The sequence below is a fragment of the Podarcis filfolensis genome (assembly GCF_964270895.1).
Source record: "Podarcis filfolensis genome assembly, chromosome: 7".
NCBI classification, from domain to species: domain Eukaryota; kingdom Metazoa; phylum Chordata; class Lepidosauria; order Squamata; family Lacertidae; genus Podarcis; species Podarcis filfolensis.
The window spans coordinates 5,574,386-5,599,930 of record NC_139603.1 but is presented as its reverse complement, the minus strand read 5'-3'; positions in this window follow the sequence as shown (position 1 = coordinate 5,599,930).

Sequence of the window (25,545 nt, the reverse complement as noted above, 5' to 3'; positions counted from 1 at the left end):
CACCCCCCTCGTTCTGCCCGGACACTGAGGTCCAGCACCGAGGGCCTTCTGGAGGTTCCCTCGCTGCGAGAAGCCAAGTTACAGGGAACCAGGCAGAGGGCCTTCTTGGTAGTGGCACCCGCCCTGTGGAACGCCCTCCCAATAGATGTCAAGGCAATAAACAACTATTTTACTTTTAAAAGACAACTGAAGGCAGCCCTGTTTAGGGAAACTTTTAATGTTTAATAGGTTATTGTATTTTAGTGTTCTGTTGGAAGCCACCCAGAGTGGCTGGGGAAACCCAGCCAGATGGGCAGGGTATAAATAATATATTATTATTATTATTATTATTATTATTATTTATTACATCACTCCATTGGGAGAACTGCCCCTTTATCTGCAGTTCACAGGACTTTCACATCAGTTTGCAGTTTTTCGTTTTTAAAAGTCTGCACAAAAATTCCTATCTGCTTCCATATGCATTTTCCCCAATGTATGTGTTTTTCTACATGGCTTTGCCTAATATACACATTTTGCAATCCATTTCCCAGATATAACACCTTTTTGTTTATTTCGTTCAATAGTACGGGCATCTTGTGTGCCCTTTCCTGTAACATACCTTCTTCTATATGCTTTCTCGGGTTGGAGAAACATACAGCAAAACTCAAAGTAGTGTCAATTTCAAAGGAGAGCTGTGATTTCATATCATTTCAGCAAGTACACATCAGAAAAGTACACACTAAAAGACTAACCAGATGGGGCGGCTCCCTTTGACAGGTGAACTCCTGCCGCAAACCATCTTGCCACAAAGCTCGCCCTGTTTTCCATGTCCACATGCCTGCTCCCAGCACACCTTTTGGCCTGCATGGATCATTCGCCGCCTGCCTAAACAGTTTGCGCCTTGGGGATGTATTGTTTTTGAAATAATAATGCAAGGGTGGAATACCCAGCATGAATGATGGGGCTGTAGTGGTGCCAATCAATAGGTGACACACTGAACAATGTCTCCACTCATATTAGTGCCAAATTAAGCTGTTTACTGAAACTTTTCTCACCCAAAGAGAAACCCAATCTATAAGCAGGGTGGGAAAGATGGATGGCTAGCCAAGGGCCCTTTGTGAGTGATTTTTCTTGCTATGACAGATTTTTTTTTTTAATAGGAAGAATCTCTTCAAAGCTCTGTAAAGAAGGATGAGGGAAAGTGGGGAGGCGTTAAAGACCCTGTGTTGCCGAATGAACCTTTGGAGAATCTTATGCTCTGTCAGAGCCAGGCGAGGGCCCTTGTGTAGGGACCCGGGATCCAGTTTTCTGAGCTGAAGCCTGGATGCATGGTGCGATGCAGCGGTGCAGCAGGCGGCAGTGCTGTGGTGCTGTGCACGGCAGTCAGCTCAGCGGAATCCCACCTTCGTCGCCAGTGAAATATACTCGGAGTCGAGTGTGAATTTCATGCTCTTTATTCAGCTCATAGTAGCAACGAATGAAACTTTCCTAAAACGTCTTGCTATATATACATTATTTACACAATGGGCCCCGTGTGGTTGGCTAATTCCGGACTGCTTCTGTAGGCCAATGAGGTTGCGGATTCACCTCCTCCAGAAGCCTGATTGGCTGCTCCTGCAGGCCAATCAGGTTGCTGATTCACTTCATCCAGGAGCCTGATTGGCTGCTCCTGCAGACCAATCAGGTTGCTGATTCACTTCCACCTGGAGCTGGATTGGGTGGCTCCTGCGGACCAATCAGACTCCTGCATTCTGGATCCTATTGTTCTAGGATTCAGGTCAGTACATAACACCACTGGAACTGGGTGCTTCAGCCTGGAGCACAGCAGGCAAAAGGTACCACTGGGCTTGACTCAATATGCACAGAAGACATATCTGTGCCTAGGATTTGCATCTTGCTTGGCCAGCCCAGAGGCTTCATCTTGCATGCCAGCTGCACGTCTATCTTCTCTTTGGCACCCAAAGAGCTCTCAGAGTCCTGATCATGCACCAGGTTAGGTTCCTGACTTAGATCCTGAGGTTCCTGGCTCAAGACCCCGATTCCCTCAGATTTGACTTTGCCATTCTTTGGAGGAACGGTTTGAGAAATGGTTAGCATTCGCTTCCTTTGAGAGAAGTCGAACAAGCTGGATGCTGAAGAGGTGGCATACTGAACAATTTGATGCTTATACAAACGCTGCACATCCCTGGATCCAAAGTGGGTCAAGACCGGATTTATCCATGGTGTGACCGGAGTAATTGCACCAAGGGGCCCCAGAGTCTGAGCTTTCATTTTAAAAAAGAACAAAAGAAAATTAAATCCCCAGCCCAACCTGACTGCAGATCAGAGTTTCCTGATTCTTCATATCACTCTGCAGAGGAGTTCCAGAAATGTGAAGGGCCCCTTCCCTTCCACTCTGATGTTCTATGAAGCCATCCTCTCTCCTTCCCTTTGGGATTAACTGTGAGAATTTGTGCGGAAGGTGGTTGCTGGGCTACCTCTCTTTTTGTCAGCCTCATCGTTTTCAAGCTACTCATCTGGTATTCTAAAAAGGGTAGGTGTTGAAAATGCAAATAAAAAAAAAATTCCTATGCAAACATGAAAAGAATGCCCTGGCTTGGCATCAGTTGCTTGTGTTGGTGTTAACCTACCTATAGGGACGGCTCATGGTCGCTGTGTGGGCACTGGTGGAGGAACAGGAGTGTGGAGGGAGTGGACTGCCCCTGGCACCACTATTCCGGTAGGGTGCCATTACATTGGGGCCCCCAGACACATGCTGCGCATCCCCCCCATGCACCAGGCGCCACGCCCCCACAGGCGGCGCATCACATCCCCAGAACATGCGCCACCCCCTCAGGCAGCGCGCCATGCCCCCGGGATGCACGCCATGCCCCCGGTAGCGGAGCATGCAGCTTCACCACTGTGTGTGGGATAGTTTCTGTCTCACACTTTGCATGTCTGAAAGAGCTAAGCTGAGCAAGCAGCTTCAACAGATCTCTCCGGTTGTGGCCCCATTTCTCTGGGAGGAACTTAGAAATATTTCTTTGCAGTTTTTGTTCTCTCCCAGGTGAACTTGGAAGAGTGAAGGTTAAAACTGGAGACCATTGCTGGCTTCCCAAAACTCCAAGTAGTAAATCCCAGCTAGGAGATTCACACAGCCTTCTTCCTTTCATGAACATGAAAATTGCATGGTTTACTTTTCCTGAAATGAAACTAATTCTTTTTCTCTTGAAGACTGTTTTTGGAACCCCTTTTTCTTTTAATCTTTCTGCCAGCTGGATGCATACATGTTTGAAGTCTCATTTCTGATGTGTGTATAAAGTCATTTACTTCTTTATAAAACAGTGCACGTGGTTTATTTTTAGTCTAAGGTTTTTGTGTGTGTGAAGAACGCGTGTGAAAAGGTGGTTTGGAGTGGATACAACTCAGGCCTCTCTGCCCAGGTTTAAAATTGCTTGGGGCAACCAGCCATTGTGCAGCTCTGCAAAATTGCAGAAAAGAAAGGGATCTGAGCTGGAGAAAAACTTTTTGGAGTTGTAGTGCTTGCTTCATACTGCTGTGAGCATTACAAACTCATTTGGATTAATCTTCCAAGCTGTGCTTGGATAATTTTTGGGTCATCACAACTTGTATCCACATTTGACACATGCACATTGAAAGAAAACTTGCATTTTCCATATATATTCGAGAAGACCCCAAGGAGCCTGACAGCCTCCGTCCCTTTTCACTGCAGATGTCTCACAGTTTTATGAATGGAAGGCAGCCCCACTAAGTTAGTCCAATAAATAGGACGCACCGGCCCATAGGACGCACCAAGTTTTTTGGGGGGGAAATAAAGGGGGGAAAATTTATTTTTCCCCCCCCCCAGGCGCTTGCGGGGCAGGCAGCGGGGAGAATCGCTCTTCTCCCCGCTGCCCGCCTGCAGACCAGGTCCGGGGACAGCAGGAAGACGCGCTGCGCCTCCCCGCTGTCCCCGGAGCTTGCGGGGCTGCCAGTGGGGAGAAGCGTTCTTCTCCCCGCCGCCCGCCTGCAGACCAGGTCCGGGGACAGTGGGAAGATGTGCTGCGCCTCCCCGCTGTCCCCGGAGCTTGCGGGGCTGGCGGTGGGGAGAAGCACGCGTCTCCCCGCCGTCAGCCTCCAAACCACATCGGGAGACAGCGTTCCGCCTCCCCGCTGTCCCCCGACCTTGTGGGGCTGGCGCTGCGGCTCTCCTGAAGCCTGGAGAGCGAGAGGGGTCGGTGCACACTGACCCCTCTCGCTCTCCAGGCTTCAGCGAAAGCCTGCATTCGCTCCATAGGACACACACACATTTCCCCTTCATTTTTGGAGGGGAAAAAGTGCATCCTATAGGGCAAAAAATACGGTATGCTTAAGGCTGTAGCTTTAAAGTCCGGTGAGGAAGCCATTTGCAAAAACCTCGAACCACTACCCTAGACTTGTGGGGATTGGAAGTGCGGTTTCCTTATCCAGGGGTCCAGGTCTGCTCAGCTCACCAGCAGCCACTGCCTTTTGTAGTTCTAACATTCCCACAGGTGTTGCTTTCGTTCTGTCGATGCTGCCAGGAATCCCGGAGACAGGTGCTGTGCTCCTCTTGGAGGCTTTGTTCCATCCTTCTTTGTTCTTCCCAGAGTCTTAATCTAAGATTCACACATTCATGCAAATGTGCTAAGGTCAGTTAAGGCTAAGATTCCTTTCTCCTTACAAGTCGTAACAAGGCAGAAAATGTAGTTTTAATGTTCTCATTTACACTCATTCCTAGTTAAGCGAAACCAGGGTTTCTGTTTAGATGTGATTATTTCAAACATTTTCTATTGATTACTTGGTACATTCAGTATTTCAAATCATAGAACTGTGGAGTTGGAAGGTACCCCAAGCATCATCTAGTCCAAGACCCGGGGGCTGGATCTGGCCCAATCGCCTTCTAAATCCGGCCTGCGGACGGTCTGGGAATTAGCCTGTTTTTACATGAGTAGTATATGTCCTTTTATTTAAAATGCATCTCTGGGTTATTTGTGGGGCCTGCCTGGTGTTTTTACATGAGCAGAATGTGTGCTTTTATTTAAAATGCATCTCTGGGTTATTTGTGTGGCATAGGAATTCATTCATCCCCCCCCCCAAAAAAATAGTCTGGACCACCACAAGGTCTGAGGGACAGTGGACCACCCCCCCTGAAAAAGTCTGCTGACCCCTGATCTAGTCCAACCTCCTGCAATGCAGGAATCTCAGCTCATGCATTTAGGACAGATGGCCTTCCAATCTCTGCTTAAATCCCTCCAAGGATACTCCCCTCCCCACGGGGTTTCTACACTGCTGCAACTCCTCCCCCAAATTCTATCCTGTTCTGTCCAAGCTGATTCTACATGCAATGGACCTACTAACAGTATTTAAGAGGGGGCCAACATCCAGGGACGTCGTGCCCATAGAGGCAAGTGGCGCAGGGCACCAGGGCGCCAAGTTCTGGAGGGCGCCAGGGAAGAGGCGGAGGCTGGACACGGCGCCTCCCAGCATCAGCTCGCTGCCCTCGCTCGCCTCCACCATGCCACGCCAAAGCAGTGGCGCACCTGGAGACTCTGTCTGCTGTGGCCACCGCGGCACCGGCGCCAGGGAAGAGGCGGAGGCTGGGAGTGGTGCCTCCTGGTATCAGCTTGCCGCCCTTGCCCACCTCACTGAAGCAGCACCACGCCCGGAGCCTCCGCCTCTTACCCGCCGGAGGAGCCACCCTCTAGCCGCTGCCTACCTCCTCCAGCCCCACAAAACTGCTGGCAGCACCGTAAAAAGTTCAGCAACTCTGGGAAACCGGGGGGGGGGGTGCCGGAGGGATCTTTGCACTATGGCGCCGGATATACTTAAGACGGCTCTGCCAACATCTCAGCAGGCTGGCTATGACCCAGGCCTACCTGCAGATATAATTGGAAGACACAGAGTATTCCAAAATACACATGCTCCAAAAGGTAGCTTTGGTTATCCTATCAGTAGAGAATGGTTTAAAAGGATCAGCGCACTTCGGTTTTTAAAGGAGATGATTGAGGCAGAATATATAGAGATATAACCTGGCAAATTGTTGTGAAAGGAAAGCCATTAAGGAGCCGTCATTTACTTTTTCCCAACGTGTAAGAAACAGAGAACACCTGGATTAATTAACAGGCAGAAGATGTACAACAAACAAAAAGGAAATAAATTTCATGCTACCCTAGATTGGCCTATGAATATACCTTCCCGTGGTTAAAGCTGCAGTTTCTAAATAGTAAGCAATTGCTTATTTCATGGTGAAACCTGCACATTTCACAGCATACTCTGTTCAAAAGTAGAACAAAGAGAATGAAGTAAAATAGCCTTGAGTCATTGTAGGTTTACCTGGCGACCATGACAAGCAGAGTGGGGAGGGAAAGCTTTATTGTAAGAAAAGACAAAAAAAACCAAAACCTGAAGCGGTTTCTTTTTAAAAGAAAAAAAGGAATTTATCGCTTCACTCATTACTTACACTGCAATTTTTGCTTGAAAAGTGATTTATCTTGATTGTTTTCAAAACAACTGAATGCACTAGTTCATCATTCCCAGTACATGGTTGGGGGGAAGAAGCATTTGACGAGACTGGGCCATCCAGCAAGACTCTGGCAAACTAGCTATTTTCATTGCAGGGAGCCAGGTCCAAGTCTTGCTAAGCCAAGGAAACTTACCAGATAGTCCTGGATAAGGCCCTTGCATGCCTGTTCCTATTTATTGGGGTGTATTTAATCACAGTTCTCTGCTTTAAGCACAGCATAGGCCATAGAAATGTTTTTATTTTAAAAAAGAGTGCTATCCTGAAACATACTAAGAAGCAACCCCAACACTTCTTCTGTAGGCATAAGACAAACCTGTGCAGAAGGCAGGAGAGGGACTGTGTCGCTGGCCCCTTCTCCAGCATCCTGCATCCTTCTATACCTGAAGGAGCGTCTCAACCCCCATCATTCTGCCCGGACGCTGATGTCCAGCTCCGAGGGCCTTCTGGCGGTTCCCTCCCTGTGAGAAGCAAAGCTACAGGGAACCAGGCAGAGGGCCTTTTCGGTGGTGGCACCTGCCCTGTGGAATGCCCTCCCACCAGATGTCAAAGAGAAAAACAACTACCAGACTTTTAGAAGACATCTGAAGGCAGCCCTGTTCAAGGAAGATTTCAATATGTGACATTTTAATGTATTTTTAATTTTTGTTGAAAGCCGCCCAGAGTGGCTGGGGCTGGGGAGACACAGCCTGATGGGCAGGGTACAAATAATGAATTATTATTATTATTATTATTATTATTATTATTATTATTATTATTGCTCCCTTTCTGCAAAGGGTCGCCCATCTGCATTCCCCTGCACTCACATAGGCTCTCTGTGTAGACCAGAGGGGAAAGAAAATCCTTTTCAGACTCCGCTGCTCAACTTCCAGAGGAATCTTCTTCAGGCAGCACATATGGAACTGACTCCACCAACTTGAATGGCTTTAAAAGAGGGTTGCACAGGTTCATGGAGCAGGAGACGGCTCTTGAGCTCAGATCCTGCTCTCTGGTTTCCCACAGGCTTCTGACTGGACACCGTGAGACTAGAGGGGCCACTGGCCTGATCCAACAGGCTCTCCTTATGTTCTTACGTTAATCTGGCTGGCCACTATTTGTGATAGCAACCTCTGTTGATGTTGTTTTATTCCCACTGGTTGGCATATTGTGCATTTTTTGATCTATAGCGGATTTGGTTTTGGGTTTTTCTCTGCCGGAACTTTTTATGCTGCGATTGTTTTTTTTATGAATTTTTTAATATTGTATTTTATCTCTCTGAGTCACCCTGGGAATTATGTTATTGGGTAGCTAATTTAAATACAGCAAAGAAATAAATAAAGTTTTGCAATACTTTTTTATCTGCTCTACCTTTTGCGCAATGCAGCCAGTGAGGCTGAATTTTGAAGGTGAGGGGAGAGGACCTTCTTAACTGTTTCCCCTCCTGCCATTCTCTCATCTCCCCCCCTCCCTCCCCACCCCCCCCCCCCCGGCAACAACTTGTTTTTATCCCCATAAAGAAAAGGACACAGACACCCATATCCTTTTTCTAGGTCCCACCTGGCCTAGAGTTCCCATCCTAAGAAATGTAGTTTGTTAAGGGTGCTGAAAGTTCTTAGCATGCCCTCTCCCCCCCACGGAGCAACTGTTTTCAGAGTTCCCTGGAAGAGGAATTGGCCATTAAGCTATGGCTACCAGATTTTTTTCAATGAATCCAGGGACACTTTTTTTTTAAAGCTGAGTAGCAACCGGGAGTCAGTAGCGGGGATGGTGAGGCAAAAGACCCTGGCCCCAAGCACACGTGCATATTGTATAAAGGTGCAAAACCCTTCTTTTGCACCCTGTGAAACATAAATGCGCAGAGTTTTTTGAAAACTGGGCAATGGCGCGCCGCGCGCCCGTGACTCCCGAGCCTTCCCCGATCAGTCAAAACAAAGGGGGAAGGGGGCAGGAGATCTGTACTGCCAGACGTCCCTGGTTTCCCTTTGGCAGTGGTGACGGCAGCGGCAGCCTCAGAAGCCCGGAGCCAGCCTGGTAGCGCAGTTGGCTCTGGCTGGCTTCAGGAGCTGCTGCTGTGGTGCGCACCATTCTTCCTTGCCGGAAGTCCCCATATGATGTATTGCACACAAGACACATCATATGGGGACTTCCAGCGAGGAAAAATGGCGGGCATCACGGCAGCAAGCAGCTCCTGAAGCCAGCCAGAGCCAACTGTGCTACCAGGCTGGCTCCGGGCTTCTGAGGCTGTCGCTGCCACCTTTCCCGGGGACAGATTTGCAAATCTGGGGACATTCTGGGGGCGGAATTTGTCCGGGGACAGATTTGCAAATCCGGGGCTGTCCCCGGGAACCGGGGATGTCTGGTAACCCTACATTAAGCCACTCTGGAGAACAAGCTCAGAGTTCCCAGGATTCTTTGGGGAAAGGCACAGCTGTTTAAAATGGTATGATATTGCTTTAGATGCACAGTGCACATGGGGCTCTGGTGTGGGTAAAATGGGTAGGGAAACTATTTTAAGGAGGAAAGGTTTAAAATCCCACTTCCTGATGCTGATTTCTACTTCAAATTGCAGCCTCAATGGCACACAAACATACACATGAGGCCTACAACACAATGTCTCTTCCATGATACCTTGTCCTAGTTTTCCATTCCGCTCCCAACAGTCAGTCACTATTTCCTGAACACACTCAGTCCTCAACATTTTATTTTTTTGCCTTTGTTCCATCACCTTAGGATGTTTTAAAAATATTTTTGAGTTGTTGCAAACCTCAGAATTACTCCAAGTCCACTGGTACCTCCATCTCACCTATAAGTGCTGTTGTTTTGTCTCCATAAGTGTAACCTATCAAAGATCTGACACAACAAAATTGCTTCCAAATAAACACAATGATTCTCAAATGCAACAGCACTTCCAGATGGGGGCTTTATGTTGCTCAGGCCTTGTTTTATTGTGTGCACAATGGGCATGCAACTATCCACCCATACTGTAGTTTAGTGTTAGGTATCCCGCTGTTTCCCATCCACACCAGAGGACAGTCCTTGACAGAATGTTTCTGTGATGGGTTTCTTTTTTTTCATTTTAAGATATTTATTGAGGTTTTACAAAAACATAGGTTTACAAAATAGAAAAAAGTCATATAGAAAGAAAAAGATACAAAAAACGAGAGCATACAAAAATACATAAAAAAGAAAAAAGAAGAATAAAAATACGAAATACAAAAAACAAATAGATAAAAAAGAATTAAAAACAAATCCGTTTTTTGTAACTTTAAACTCATTAGCTTGTTTCCTTGGCCTCCTCACACCTCCCCTTTTTGTATTCCCATTTAAATAATCAAATCAGCAAATCCTCACCCTCTTTCGTTTATCTTAACTCTATATCTTAACATATTATAACTCTATATTTTCATCCATTATCAATTCATTTTTGCATATTCTTATTAACTTTGTTGCTAATGCCACTTATTTTCAATCCAACATCATTTTAACATTCATTAATTTTACAGTGTTTCTGCAGATAGTCTTTAAATTTCTTCCAGTCTTCTTCCACCAACTCTTCTCCCAGGTCTCGGATTCTGCCAGTCATTTCCGCCAATTCCATATAATCCATCACCTTCATCTGCCACTCTTCCAGGGTGGGTAACTCTTGTGTCTTCCAATACTTTGCAATAAGTATTCTTGCTGCTGTTGTTGCATACATAAAGAAAGTTCTGTCCTTCTTTGGCACCAATTGGCCGACTATGCCCAGAAGAAAGGCCTCTGGTTTCTTCTGTAAGGTATATTTAAATACCTTTTTCATTTCATTATATATCATCTCCCAGAAAGCCTTAATCTTTGGGCACGTCCACCAAAGGTGAAAGAATGTACCTTCACTTTCTTTACATTTCCAACATTTATTATCGGGCAAATGATATATTTTTGCAAGCTTGACTGGTGTCATGTACCACCTGTATGTTTCTGTGATGGGTTTCTGGCCTTCTCTTCAGTTACTATCCCCCCCCTCCACTCCTGTTTCCTGTTTGGGGCAAGCATGCAGGTACCTCTGCACCTGTCCACAGCCACTTTTCAAAACACCCCCCACCTCCCAAAAGTGCACAAAGGCTTGCAGTTTTGGGTCTTCCTTTCAATTTTTAATACAGAGGCCTTACACAAAACTGATATTTACCTATACCAAATTCCAGTGAAGAGGTCTTGAGCCAGATCTTTGCATTAAAAAAATGGTTTTCTAGAGTGTCTCCAAATCAACACAGTCTCCAGTGTAATCTCCCACATCAGCTGAGATCTTGGAGACAATACTTCCTCTGAACTCGGCTGTTGAAATGCCAGTGTGGTTTAAGCAGACAGCAATGGGTGGAAATAGGTAGGCTTGCATTGTTTGGGCTGGGCTGGGCTCAAGGGAGGAGCCAATGGAGCAAGGGACCGCTGCAATGGTAAGCCCCAGTCTGGTGTGTGCCAATCTTGTATCACCAGCAAAGTTTGATTATCATTGAGAGCAGCCACCAAGAAGGCCCTGTCCCACATCCCCACCCAGCCTGCCGGTGAGGGTGGAGGGAGTGAGAGAAGGGAATGAGAGAAGGGCCTCCCCGAAGACCTCCCAACCCAATCTGGTTTGTATGAGGGAATACAGTCTAAACCAGGGGTTGGCAAAGTTTTCGTGGCTTGGGCCGGTTCACGGTCCCTCAGACGCCACGGTGGGAGGGAATGTGTGCATGCACGTTGCACGCATGCATGTGCAAACACTATTTCCGGTGCTCCTTCTGGTGCGGAGGAGGCATGCTCAGCTTCCCATTGGCTGCAGGAGCTTCCTGCAGCCAATGGGAAGCTGGCCAGCATTGCAGAAGGCGGTCCCCACTCTGCGTTGGTTTAGTGCAATGCACAGGAGCCAACCGAGCAGGTAGGGGGGGTCCATGGGCTGGTTAAATCACCCCCATGGGCTGCTTGTGGCCCATGGGTCTTAGGTTTCCGACCCCTGGTCTAAACCATATGTAGATAAGCAAGCAGTCCTTTCTCGCTAAGGTCATGTCCCCTTTATTACAAAGTGGTCAAGCAAAGCAGAATAGCAAACAGAAATGAATTTGTAGGAAATAAACAAAGAAATAAAGAAATAAAGTTGTCATGGCATTGCTAGTATTGAAAAATGCCCTGTGATCCTCAGATGAAGGATGGTATAGAAATTTATTAAATAAATAAAATAATCCAAAAGACCCCTTTCCCTGTTCCATTAGAACACACTGGCTCAAAGTAGTTTAAAAACTCCAGGTATTCAATGGTTGGGTAGCTCTCAGAGCTCCAGCGGGACTCCCTCTTTGCTCCTTAATGATCTCCAGGACCAACTCTATGCTTCACAGGATCAGAGACCAAGGGATGGTTGAGTGTCTCTGGTGCAGGTTATTGGTGGGGGAAACCTAATCCTTCAACAAAAGGCATGACCCTCTTGAGATCCAGTTTATGGTCTGCCTGTTGCAGGACAGATATGCTCTTCTCCTCCCTTTCACACTTTACCTGTTAGCATGGGTCTGTGGCAAATGTCTCCCTCTGTAAAGGCTTTTTGGGCTAGAAAGGGGTCCTTTTGACTCTTTTAGATCAAGGTGTGCATGCCAAAGGATTTGCTGCCCATTAATATTGTAACTTTGCTGTGTGAAGGCAGCACCCTCACATAATCTGTCCCTTTCGTTTCTTGTAATAAGCCAATCTTTATTTATTCCTCCGGTGTGGAACTTCTTGTGAGAATTAGGTTAAGGGTAAACATGGGGCGTGGGTGGTGCTGTGGGTTAAACAATAGAGCCTAGGGCTTGCCGATCGGAAGGTCGGCGGTTTGAATCCCCGCGACGGGGTGAGCTCCCATTGCTTGGTCCCAGCTCCTGCCAACCTAGCAGTTCGAAGCACGTCCAAGTGCAAGTAGATAAATAGGTACTGCTCTGGTGCAAGTAGATAAATAGGTAAACGACGTTTCCGTGCGCTGCTCTGGTTCGCCAGAAGTGGCTTCGTCATGCTGGCCACATGACCCAGAAGCTGTACACCGGCTCCCTCGGCCTATAGAGTGAGATGAGCACCACAACCCCAGAGTTGTCTGTGACTGGACCTAACGGTCAGGGGTCCCTTTACCTTTACCTAAACATGTATTGAAAACTCCAGCAAAATGAGCCTAAGCGTATTGGGAGTTGTACCTGGGAATGCTGGGCCACATGTGGGCTCAGACACCTTGTAGACCACCTCCTGAGTGGTGACCACCCACCAAAACATCTCCTGACACATAACAAAGCACCCACCAAGAAGAAAAAGAAAAGGTGTTAATGAGCTCCACACCAGCAGTCGCTGGGGGTGTATAATTGGCTATTTTTTACTTAAACAGATTTCTCCACAGTAAGAGGACATCTGGGTTGGTGACGATGTCATGTGGATGGTGCAAAATGTGCTCGAGAAGCACCATTTCCACAATAATCGTCTTTTTTGGAAGTACCCCAAGTCACCAGCCTGAGCTTTGACAACGTTGTAAAGGATGGGCCAATTTTTATCTGTCCATCATGCAGGACTACAACGTCATGCTCCAAATACTCCCAGGCAAATGTATGGATCTTTCTATAACTTTCTTCTGACTCTTATATATTCATTTTTCTGCACACCCAAACCCAGAGGATACTCATGACATTTTTTTGGGGGGGGGAGATAAGTGGCCCTGATAGTTTTTCTGGCACTGCATCATTAATTTTTATTTATTGCATTTATATATCACCTTCCAGTCCAAGGAGCTTAAGGTGGATACATGGTTCTCCCCCTCCTCATTTAATCCCCACAACAACCTTGTGAAGGAGGCTAGGCTGAGAGGCAGTGCCTGGCCCAAGGTCATCCAGTGAGCCCCATGGCCAGGTGGGGACTTGAACCCTGGTCTAACTGGACACTCTAGAATCTAGACGACCACACTAGACCGCCCTGGTTCTCCTTGTTTCCTGTCTACCTAGCAGCGTCAGCTCTCCTCCCAGGTTCTCAGGAGGGTGAGGACCAGGCTAGCAGCTTCCTCCTCTTGCCTTTTAATAAAACATGAATTAGGTGCCAGCATACATTAGATTAACTTCTCCTGTGACAGAAAATCAAAGCCTTCTCCCATCCTTTTGCAAGCTTGCTGCTGATGGATGTGTAGGGAGCTGTGCCGGCCAGTGCAAGAGAAGGAGTCTATATACACTGAAACAGCTCTTTAATTTCTTAATTTAATATCTGACACGTAAAGATTCTCATTAAGCCAGTCAATGAAGCCTGGAAATACAATTTTCGTGCAAACTGTCGCTATCATAACTTACACGAAACTTCAGATGGTGCCCTGTAAGCAGTGTGATTAAATCCATTCATCTTTGCTGTCAGCCACCCACTCTGGGTATCTCACAGAGGGGCTTTCTCACCGGGACTGGGCTGCTCAGGCTCCATTCAGGCCGGAGGGAGCCTGAAATCACCTCTTAACCGCCTCCGCCTATGGAAGCAAGGAAGTCTATGCCAGGGGAGGGGAGGGGACCGGGGTGGGGGTGGGGTGTATATATAAGGGAGGGAGGGAGGGTTATAGCAAGCAGATACTCTGTGGAGGCAGGAATATAGCTTGTTAAATTGGATGCTATCAGGAAAGCATGGATTAAGCTATTGCAGCCTGCTGCTAGATCAACCCTTACTGATCCTGACATGCCTGGCCCGGGGCAATTCCTCTGCTACCTGCACTACATAGTTGGTTATCCAGAACAGCGTTTCAGCAGGGGCTGAATTAATCACTAGAGCAGCTCCACTTTGCCTATGTTCCAGTTCCTCACACCTGCCTTGGAACGGAGCCCAGCCACTTTAGAGAGAAAGCGCGGAGTCTCATAGAGCATGCATGACCACAGCCAAGCTATATGGGGAGGAACATGCTCTAAAAGGAATGAGGCAGCACTCCACCCACAGCCTGTGATGTTACCCCCCCCCCATCACTTTGCCAGCCATCCTGGGGACATGGACTGCGTCACCACACTAGGCCAGCAGCACATGGGTGGGATGGCCAGAGCAGGACAAAAGCTTAAAAGGCAAACAAGCTGAAGGGCAGCACAGATATCGAGCAGGAATCACGGAGAAAGAATCCCAGGCCAATTCATACAATGCAAATACAGTGGTACCTCGGGTTAAGAACTTAATTCATTCTGGAGGTCTGTTCTTAACCTGAAACTGTTCTTAACCTGAAGCACCACTTTAGCTAATGGGGGGTCCTGCTGCCACTGCGCCGCTGCTGCACGATTTCTGTTCTCATCCTGAAGCAAAGTTCTTAACCCAAGGTAATATTTCTGGGTTAGCGGAGTCTGTAACCTGAAGCGTATGTAACTTGAAGCATATGTAACCCGAGGTACCACTGTACATAACACACAACTGTCCCATTTTAAGCCGGATGTCCTGGGCTAACAGAAGCCACACACACACACACACACACACACACACACACACACACGGTTTCTGGTCCCAATTCCGGATGTCCCATTTTGGCTCCCATGCTCTGGCCACACCAGAACATGGGACTAAAAGACGGGCATTTTTCCGTCCTGCCCTGTGGTGTGAGTCAGTGGGCTCACCCCAGAGCATGAGCCGAAAAAGCAGAAGGAAAAGTTACCTGACCCCCAAAGAGAAACCAGAGCTTTTAAATTTCGCAAGTGGTGTTTTTGTCTTGATGCTGGTCATTGACCATAATAAAACGGCCTGTACTTGTCCCTTCCACTCATGTGACACCAATCATTCTGTCACGGCACTTCTGGAAGTATGTCCGCAGTGCCAGCGGAAGAAGAGGAGGAGGAGAAAGGGAGGAGGGGCAAGGGGGTGGGGGGCGGCGAGGGAGGGGCAGGTGAGGGAGGGGGTGGCAAATCACAAGTTTTGGATATAAAAGTTCCACACACTCAAATTTACTGTAATCCTCCAAAGCATTCCAGAAGTGTCAGAGCAGTGCAAGACCAAAGGCAAATAAAAGATTTAGCAAGCAGACTTGAAGTTCAGCGAAAGAGCCCCTAGCAGAAGCTGCAGACCAGCCTAGCAGTAGTGCCTTCCTGGTTCCTTTCAGTGACTGCAGGCGACTGAAGCCAGAAAAGGAGAGCCGCTCCCGTGGCCTCAGGCAACATTGTCTTCTGAGGCAGGTAGGACTGGGCAGGCAGCATCCTGGCTTTGTGAGAAAAGGTCTTCACCCATCCATAGCTGTTCTCATTTCAGCCTGGATTTCACAGCAAAACACCCACTACCCATCAGATTCAATTGGTGTGGAGGTTTTGCTACAGAGCCAGCAGGGTAAGCATGGACCACCTCTAGCCACAGAGGCCAAAGCAACCCCGTGAGCAAGTCTTTGCAGAAAATTCTTTTTGCTGGCACCTGGGCCATTTTGCAGTCTTTTCCCAAATACAGTAATTAGGCAAATTAATTCCTATTGAGCCAAAACTCTTCACTGCCTTAGGGAAAGCTGCTTATTCCAGTGCCGGCAAAATCCCAAATAGCAGGGGAGGATTAAAGTAAAGAAAGTGCTTTTCAAGGGGAGGCCCTGACACTCTGAAATCAGCGCTGCTGCCCTCCGTGGGGAAGCAGCTCAACCCACACAAGCAGAGGCCGCTCCCTGCCTGATATGAGGGTCCTAAATCCTCTATTCTCTCCGGAGACAAGTTTTGTCTCTGGGCTACAGAAACTAGAACGCTCTTCATCATGTCAAAATTCGCGATTAAATTTTCTTGCTCAGCTCGTATTCTTTTCCATAAGGCTCGGCTTGCACAAGTGGATCAGCATGCGGTAAATCGGTGGATTAAACACCAGTGTGAGACATGGGTCACTTATAGGCCACTAGATGCAGGACTGGGTCTGAGCAAGAGAAGGATATTGCTTCATCTTGTCCACCGCCATGTGTTCTGCCTCTAGGAGCCAGGCTAGTCCATTTCACCCTTGCCGGAAGGAAATCCCAGCTGCAGCCCTGCCACACAACTAGACTTGAAAGCTGACATTAAGACAAAAGCCCTGTACAGAATTATATAGAATTGTAGCTTTGGAAGGGACCCCTAGGATCATCTAATCCAACCCCCTGAGATGCTGAGATCTCAACTAAAGCATCCATGACAGATGGCCATCCAACCTCTGCTTGAAAACCTCCACCTTCTGAGTCCACCTTCTGAGTCCCGTCTATTCCACAGTCAAACAACTCGTACCCTTAGAAAGTTATTCCTGTCATTTAGCCAGAATCTCCTGAAGCCATTGGTTTGGGTCTTCCGCTCCAAAGCAGGATAAAGAAAACCTGCTCCATCTTCCATGAGACAACTCTTTAGATATTTGAAGATGGCTATCATATCTCCTCTGTGTCCTCTTTTCCAGGCTAAACATACCCAACTTCTTGAACCGTCCCTCATAAGGCTTGGTTTCCATACCCTTGATCATCTAGGTTGCCCTCCTCTGCACACGTTCCAGCTTGATAATATCCTTCTTAAATTGTGGCACCCAGGACTGGACACAGTATTCCAGGTGTGGTCTGACCAAGGCAGAATAGAGCACTACTCTTACTTCCCTTGATGAAGACACTAGATTTTTCTTTGTGCTGCCTAGAATAACACTGACCTTTTCTTCTTCTTTTTTCTTTTTGCTGCTGCTGCATCATACCATTGCTCATGTCAAGCTTGTGGTCTACTAAGACCCCATGATCCTTTTCACATGTAATACTAGCAAGCCAGGTGTCCCCCATCTTATATTTGTGCATCTGGTTCTTCCTGCCTAAGTGCAGAATCTTACATTTGTCCCTATTGAATTTCATTATGTTAGTTTAGGCCCAGTTCTCCAATCTATTAAGGTCATTTTGAATTCCGATTCTGTCTTTTGCGGCATTAGCTAACCCACCCGCCCCTGGTTTGGTGTCATCTGAAAATTTGAAGAACATCTGCTACATTCCTTCTTCCAAGCCATTTATAAAGATACGAACAACAATGGGCCCAGGACACTTGCTATTATTTTCTAGGTTGACAAGGAACCATTAGTGAGCACTCTTTGAGTTTGGTCAATCAGCTACAAATCCACCTATCAGTTACCTCATCCAGCCCACATTTTAGCAGCTTCTTCACAAGAATATCATGGGGGACTTTGTCAAAAGCCTTACTGAGATCAAGATACACTACATCCACAGCGTTCCCTTGATTCACCAAGCTTGTAACGCCATCAAAAAAAGAAATGAGATTCATGACTTGCTTTTTCACTGTTCCCATTTATACCCATTAATTCTTCATTCATGGATTAAATAAACATTCACATCATTGGTATTAGAAAATCTGTAGAAGACAGAGAAATAATATGGTGTACTTTTTCATCTTTATGTTTCTAGGTTTGATGTTATTGTATAAATATGTTATTAGTGTATTTCTTTTAGGAGGTAGCAAGGTGGGTGAAAAGGGAAACCAGAAGCGAAAGTTGGGGGAAGCCTAGGAGGGGAAGGAGGAAGGAATGCATAGTAAATGTTATGGATATAAGATGTATGTAATGAATGAAAAAGAAAATTTAATAAAAAAAATTAAAAATTAAATAATTCTTCATTAATTGCACTTGGGGTGGAATGCTGGTGGCAGGAGGACTAATGTCAACAGGCCCCACAGTTGTTTGCCATTTTATTTTTCTATCATGTCACAGGCAGCAGCTACCAAAATCAGCTTTCCTGCTGATACCATTAGCAAGTGGGGGGGGGGCAGAAAGGAAAAGAAAAGAAAAGAAAGAATGCAACAACTATAGAAGCTAATATAAGAATGGAATGTAGCTTATAACAACAAAAGCTAATATAGGAACAGAAGCAAATGTGAGTTTAATGAACAAACAATAAAGCAAATGTGACTTTAACAAATAAATAACAAAATGAAGTGTATTGAATACAAAAACAAGTATACTAATGGTTTTTTAAAATATAAATGAATATTGCAAGCCCTTTAAGAGACTGCAGGAGAGTTCAGAAAAACAGTCTGCTCTGAAAGGACACAGTTGTAGTGTCTTGAGGGTCAGCCCCAGCCCTTGCTGCCAGAATACACATCATTACCTGAATTCTTCCCCTTCCTGCTCTGGCCAAAGGTGGGGATGATCGGGAGCAGCTCCTCTGCACATTTTGGTTTTTTGTTTTTAATTTTTATTAAATTGCAAACACATACATACATCAAATATACATAAATAAAACCAAAAAGAAAAGTAAAGAATATAAAAAGATATAAGAAACAAAACAAAGAATAAAAATAGAAAAAAAGGTAAATAACAAACTTCAGGGGGGAAACCACAACCAATTTTGGTAGACAGTCCCCACCACCCCGGTCACCCATTCTTTTCGTGAGTGGGAGGGGTCACTGCTTTGAGCATTTAAACACGTTCTATAAATGTCAAGTATTGTTTGTAGGTTCCCTATTGATAGGAAAAAATAACAGAGGCCAACCAGAGAATATTGAGAAGCAAAGCAGCTAGTAAGCCTGATCTTTATTGATCTGTTGCAACAGCGTGCTCCCCTCACACGCAGGAAAGGAGGAGGAACCCAGAACAAAGGTGTGCCTGCCCTTATATAGAAATTTAAAATTCCCTGCCCTGGAGCTCCAGACCACCCTTCCATACATCATACTTACATCACAGAAGGGGTGTAACCCAAGACACACCCCCCCCAGATACATCATACCTACATCACAGAAAAGGCGGTCTACAGCAGAAATCTGAGTGTGTTGTTTATCTCATCTGACAGGTTTACCTGTTAATGCTCACTTGATTGGATACCCTGGGGAGCCTGGCCAGTCTTTTGTAATGATAAATACTTAATTCCTGAGCCAGGTCACAGGCTCACCCTATTCAAACACAGAAAGACATACCCTTAAGACAGGATTTGTGAAGGAAAAGACAATGGGAAGGCTTTTCCATTTTCCTTTGACCTTGCAGAGAAAACATTTGGTCAGTTTGGGAACCAAAAATAGTTTCAGGTCAGTCTTCCTGTGCTGATCTATGTACGTGCTTGGTTGGTACATTTATGAACATTTATTATCTATCTAAGACTTTAAAATTCTTATCACAGTTTCCGGTATGAAACCAGTGTAGAGCCCCAACCTGGATCAGGACCACAATCTGCATCAAGGGGCCAAGCAGCTGCTTTCACCTCTCCAGAACTTGACTTGGGACAGAAGAAATCCTACACGTCTCCCACTTTCCTGTGAGCAAATTCCCTTGCACTTCACAGGGTTTACTTCTGAGGAAACAAGCTTTGAGACTCATGCCATGAAAGAAAAAAGAAAAAGGAGACATAGGTTGAGAACTATATAATCCAGCCGATACACATCTAATGCACAAGTCTTGGGTTTCAAGAATAGAAACAGATTTACTGCAACAAAATGAAACGTGTGGAATATTTTGATGCTCTGGGATTAGCTGCAGAGTTGACAAGGAGGGATGCTTCACTCCACAGCCTCACTTGAGGGCTCCAACTCCCTTTTGTCACCAATGTTCAACCTGCACCTTTGTGGTTTACTCGGAGTGTAGCAGCAACCCTCTCTTCCTCTCCCTCTCCCTGAGTCTCTCCCAGACCTCAGAAGAGTGGGCTGGTCACTTACAACTCTAATCCCAAACTCCCAGGAGCCCAAATGCCAAGTGTCTGGGCACATGGGGATTCTGAAACTCTGAGGCTGGCAAACATACACACTTCAACTGTCAAATTAAGAAACTTTATTAGGAATAAAGGTAGGGGGAAGCAGGCAGAAGGTGAAACAGAATACAAAATATTCTAAAACAGAACTATTTGTAGCCTAAGCACAACACTCATTCAAGAATCAGCAAGACTGGGCAGCTTCACAGAAGAACCGGTCTTGACATTTGTTGTTCAAATTTACTCACAAGGTTTGGCAGCTTCATAGAAGATCCTGTCTTGGATCCCTGGTGCTGCAAAGGGAACTGGATCCTCTGATCTTGGGAGGGGAACAAATTGCAAGCAGCAACTCAAGGTTTTCAAAGGCACTTTCCTGGCTCATGGGAGGGGGAAAGCCTTGGCTATTTCTTCCTCACGTACCTTCCTCAGGTAGGCCCAGTGCAGGATTTATGTATAAGCTGAACAAGCTATAGCTTAGGGCCCCACTCTCTTGGGGCACCCCAAAAAATATACTACTACTTAATTGTATTTCACTATTAATATACTTTTTCTTAATTGTATTTCAGTTCAACAATTACTTTGATAAAATACATATTTTGTATTTGCAAATGGCTTTAGATACCTATTAGGTTCATAAATCACCATATAGCATATATTCAACACAAAAAACAGAGGCAATTTGTTGTTGACAAAGTTGGACATATAAAGGGCCCCATTACCTTCAGTAGCTTAGGGCCTCATCACACCTAAATCCGGCCCTGGGCAGGCCCCTTTAAAGACCCTCTTTGCAAAAGAAAAAGACTGGCGGGAGCATGTGACAAGTTGAGAGAAATGGTGTGCGGCTCAAGAACGTTCCTCATATAGCTAGCACCAAATAAGGAAAGCTAACTGTTTTGCCTTATATCTGCCTGCAAATGATTCATTTGTTTATGTCGCAGGTGAGTTTATTTAGTCAATGCAGGATATTTATAATTTGCATTGATTTCCATTATTTAGTAAATACAGGCCTGCTTTAAAACACCCGGCTATTTTCTACTCCCAAGTATTAGCCCTGGAGTTGGTGTTCCTTTCTATGCCACCTTTCAGCCAAAAAGGCCCCCCAAGGCAGCTAAGGATTCTACTATATTGCTCTTCAGACCCCTCCTGACTCTGCATATATGTGATTTTATTCTTATTGTGCCTGGCCCCTTTTTCCCATTGCAGCAGGAATTTATTCCCTTTGGCTGAATTTCTGCAGAATACTGCTATTAGACAAAAGCTTCCAACCCCACAATTTAGCCTCCTTTGGTTTGTGTTCTAGTAAGAGGGTCCCCCGCCTCCCGCTCCTGCTAATAGCTTTGTGCTGCCATTATTTAATGTAATCTTGCACAGGTATTTGTTGATATTTCATCCAGGCTGCTTGCACAGTCCCCACTGCCTCAGGCCAGTGTATGGGAACCTGGATGTGAAATCAGCCAGCAAACACTCCTCCACCAGGAGGGAGGAGGCGAGCGGACAAAAAACAGCAAACATGGCTTGTAGTCACACCATGAAATGGGGATTAGACAAATTCACAGAAGATTGGGCCTATGATCAGCTACCAACTATGGCACTAAGTGGAACCTCCATTTTCAGAGGCAGTTTATCTCTGAAGACCAGATTCTAGGGACAAACCGCAAGGGAGGACTGGCTTTCCTTGTGGCATCTGGTTGGCTACTATTAGAAACAGAACACAAAGTGACATGGACCTCTGCTCTTAATCCAGCAGGGCTGCTCTCATGACAGAGAACGCTGTCAAAGAAATCCAGAAGCAGCTTATGATCCAGGAGATGAGCAGCATCTGCCTCAGGAAGCAGATTTTGGGCAGTAACAGACGGGGCCGATCCATGACACCAGGCAGTTTCCCCACGCTGATCTTGAAAGCTGGATTTTCAGCTGGGTTCACACTGGAGACACACTGGTGGATTGTGCCATGAATGGATTAAGGGAACGGAGGACCATTTAGATTTAGCGATCACAAAAATGCCATGATCTTAGTTCAGCAAGGCCCTGTTTCATGAAGACATCTGCTACTCTCAGAAGCATAAGTAGAAAAAAGTCCACCTCTCCTCCTCAAACCCTGCCAGTTTAGCAGCACCCCTCCCACCTGTAGGTGTGACCCATCTCTACAGACATAAACCCATAATTGGGATATATTATAGAATAAATTAAAGAACTGTTTCTCCTCACCATTAAAGATCTGCTCCGGTGTTCACACCCTGTCATGAATTTGGGGTCTGACTCCCCTTTGTAAGGGGACAAAGACCTGAATTTTCAGCAAAAAGTCAAAAGTGAGATGCAGGAGATTCCCCTCAGACCTAGAACTCTGGAAAGCATTGCAGAGCATAGAGCACAGCAGCAAGAAGGAACACGGAGGAATCCCAAGGAGGAATCTCCAGCTTCTAGGGACCTGGAAGCTGAACTGTGCAGAATGCAGCAACTAGGCTGGCAGCATGTCTGCACTGGCTTGCTAGTGTTACTCTTGTGTACAAAGCCCTGAGCAACTGAGACCCCCAGGATACCTTAAAGACTCTCTGAGTCCTTAGATGCCAGGTCAGTCACTGAGGTCATCCAAAGGAGCTCTCTTAGCTGTCTCCTTCATTACAGAGGCCTGTCTGGCCTCAACTAAATGTTGGGCATTTAATATTGCTGGTCCCACACTGAGATACCTGCCAGAGATTTGGCAGGTATCCTCATGGCTTTTAACAGGGGTTCATGTTTTATCATTATACACTGTCATAACATGTTATTAAATGGTGGTGTATGGAAAGAGGCTTCCATGTCTGAAGTTTATTCCAATTATGCCAAAAAATAAAACAGTAAGAGATGGTTCTTTTCTTATTTTATTTTTTAAATCATATTTACTACCCTTGAACTATTTGTCTGCAATTTAGCAGGCCTTTTCCACTCAGAAATAGCTACTATGCCTGCAAATTGCATCCAATTATTTCAATAACAAGAATGTTACTTGCTGATTTCCCCACAACAGTGAACAAGAAGACACAAAGGTTCAGATTTTTGAAGCAAGATTAGGAGTTGCACTTGAACTAAACTGCCTAGCCTCTGAATCTATCCAACCCATAAAACCCAATCTGAGTTTCGGACAAAATCTTGTGGTTGATGCACATCCCTGTTATTAACCTCCACCCACCCACCCACACACACACACACACACACGCTCTTGCATGGAGGCCCTTCTGTATTTGGCCCCTGAGCACAGACAGACCCAAGTGGCTTTTGAAGCCGTGCAGTGGAAACTATCTTGACAAAACGGGATTGTGTCTTCTCAGCTTCATCTTCCCCAAACAAGTGAGTGTTTGGCACATTTGTCGGCCTCACATAACAACAACAACAAAAACTCAACAACTTTTTCGATGCTGTAACAGCGATGTTGTGGGGTTCCTTCGCAGGAGGCTGGACTAGATGACTTCTGAGGTCCTTTCCAACTCCAGGATTCTGAGTCTCGGAATGCAGCTGGATTGTAGCAGCTTTGCCTTCCAGCGGACAATAGAACATCAAGACACAATGGGCCTGTGCGCTGTCAGCTGATTACGAGAGGCGCTCTCTCCCTCTCCCTCCCGTCTTTCTTCCCTGCGTTATCTGGAGACTTTGAGCCGGCAGATCCTGCCTGCACCAGCGCATCCTGCCGTCGGGTGCGGCTTGGAAGAGCATGTTGTGTGTTTGATGTCAGGATTACTGGCTGGGTTATTGTAAATGCTAAAATGAAATAAGAAGATTAGGGAAGAAAAGTGCAGCTCGACAGCATATCCCCAGTGATTGCTTTCTGCTCTATCTGCAGCAGATGATCAGCCATGCAGGTATTTAGCAAGCTGCAAATCATCATCCTGCCGGCCAGAGAGGAAGGACACAAAACCAGTTAAAAGGGCTGTGCCTCCTAGACAGCTATCCCAGCCCAAGCCATCAAAGTGCAGGAGTCAGGGAATTTAGCTAGCATCTCTCAAAAAAGCTTCTCAGTAGAGCCAAATACATATTCATTTGGCTTAAGAGCAAGGGTGTGTTCATCTTGCATTATCTCATTCTGCTAGTTTCCTTGGAGAACCATCCTATCCCAACCCTCTCTTCCCCACCTCCAAATGCATGACAGAAGTCAGGTTCAATCCACAGAATGTCTGCTGGAGAGCCACGGCCAGTCGGGGTAGAAAAAAATCAGCCAGGCAGGCCATTGGTGTGACTTGGTATAACATAGCTTCTACTGAGCTGTGAAGGGAACCACACCCAAAGAAGGGATTACAGATCAGGCATGTCTCCTAAAGAGACAAGCCACACACATGATAGCCTGTGTCATTGCAAAGGCAACATGCAAAACTTTCCAGATTAATCCTGTGCGATTCCAGGATGAGCTAAGCATACGATGTAGCAGTGAACAGCGGCACCCAGCCCTTTCATCTTGCCCTGTCTACTTTCCAAAGGGCAGGGGCGGAAACCAGGCAGAGGGCCTTCTTGGTAGTGGCACCCACCCTGTGGAACGCCCTCCCATCAGATGTCAAGGAAATAAACAACTATCTGACTTTTAGAAGACATCTGAAAGCAGCCCTGTTTAGGGAAGTTTTTAATGTTTGATCTTTTATTGTGTTTTTAGTATTCTATAAGGAGGCGCCCAGAGTGGCTGGGGAAACCCAGCCAAATGGGTGGGGTATGTATGTATGTATAAATAATATCATCATCATCATTTCCCATTCTGCCACTGACAGTCCTCCACCTGCTTCAATGTGCAGATGTGGGGGAGGTGGGTGGGGCAGGGGTCTCTCTCCCCCCAGCCCAAAACAGTTCTACCTGTCTCTGCCTATGGAGTGATGCCAGCATCACTCTCCTGGCCCACAGCAGCGACCCACCAAGCCTGTCAAAAGCACACTCTGGGGCATTCTGGCATACCTTCCAGCATTTCCCCGATGAAAATAGGGACATCCCATTCCATAATGATAATTCTACTATTTATACCCCACACGTCTTACTGGGTTGCCCCAACCACTCTGGGCAGCTTCCAACATATATAAAAACATAATAAAACATTAAGCATTAAAAAAACTTCCCTATACAGTCATACCTCGGGTTAAATGTGCTTCAGGTTGAGCATTTTCAGGTTATGCTCCACGGTGACCTGGAAGTAACAGAGCGCGTTACTTCTGGGTTTCGCCGCTCACGCATGCACAGACACTCAAAATGACGTCACGCGCATGTGCAGAAGCGGCGAATCGCAACCCGCAGACACGGGTTGCATTTGCTTCAGGATGCGAACGGGGCTCCGCAACGGATCCCATTCACATTCAGAGGTTGCACTGTATAGGATTGCCTTCAGACGGCTCGGGGGTCAGATAACGCCATACCCTCCAATATTTCTCCAATGAAAATAGGGACATTCCAAGGAAAAGTGGGACATTCCCAGATCAAATCAGAAACCAGGATGGCTTCTATAAATCAGGGATGTCCCTGA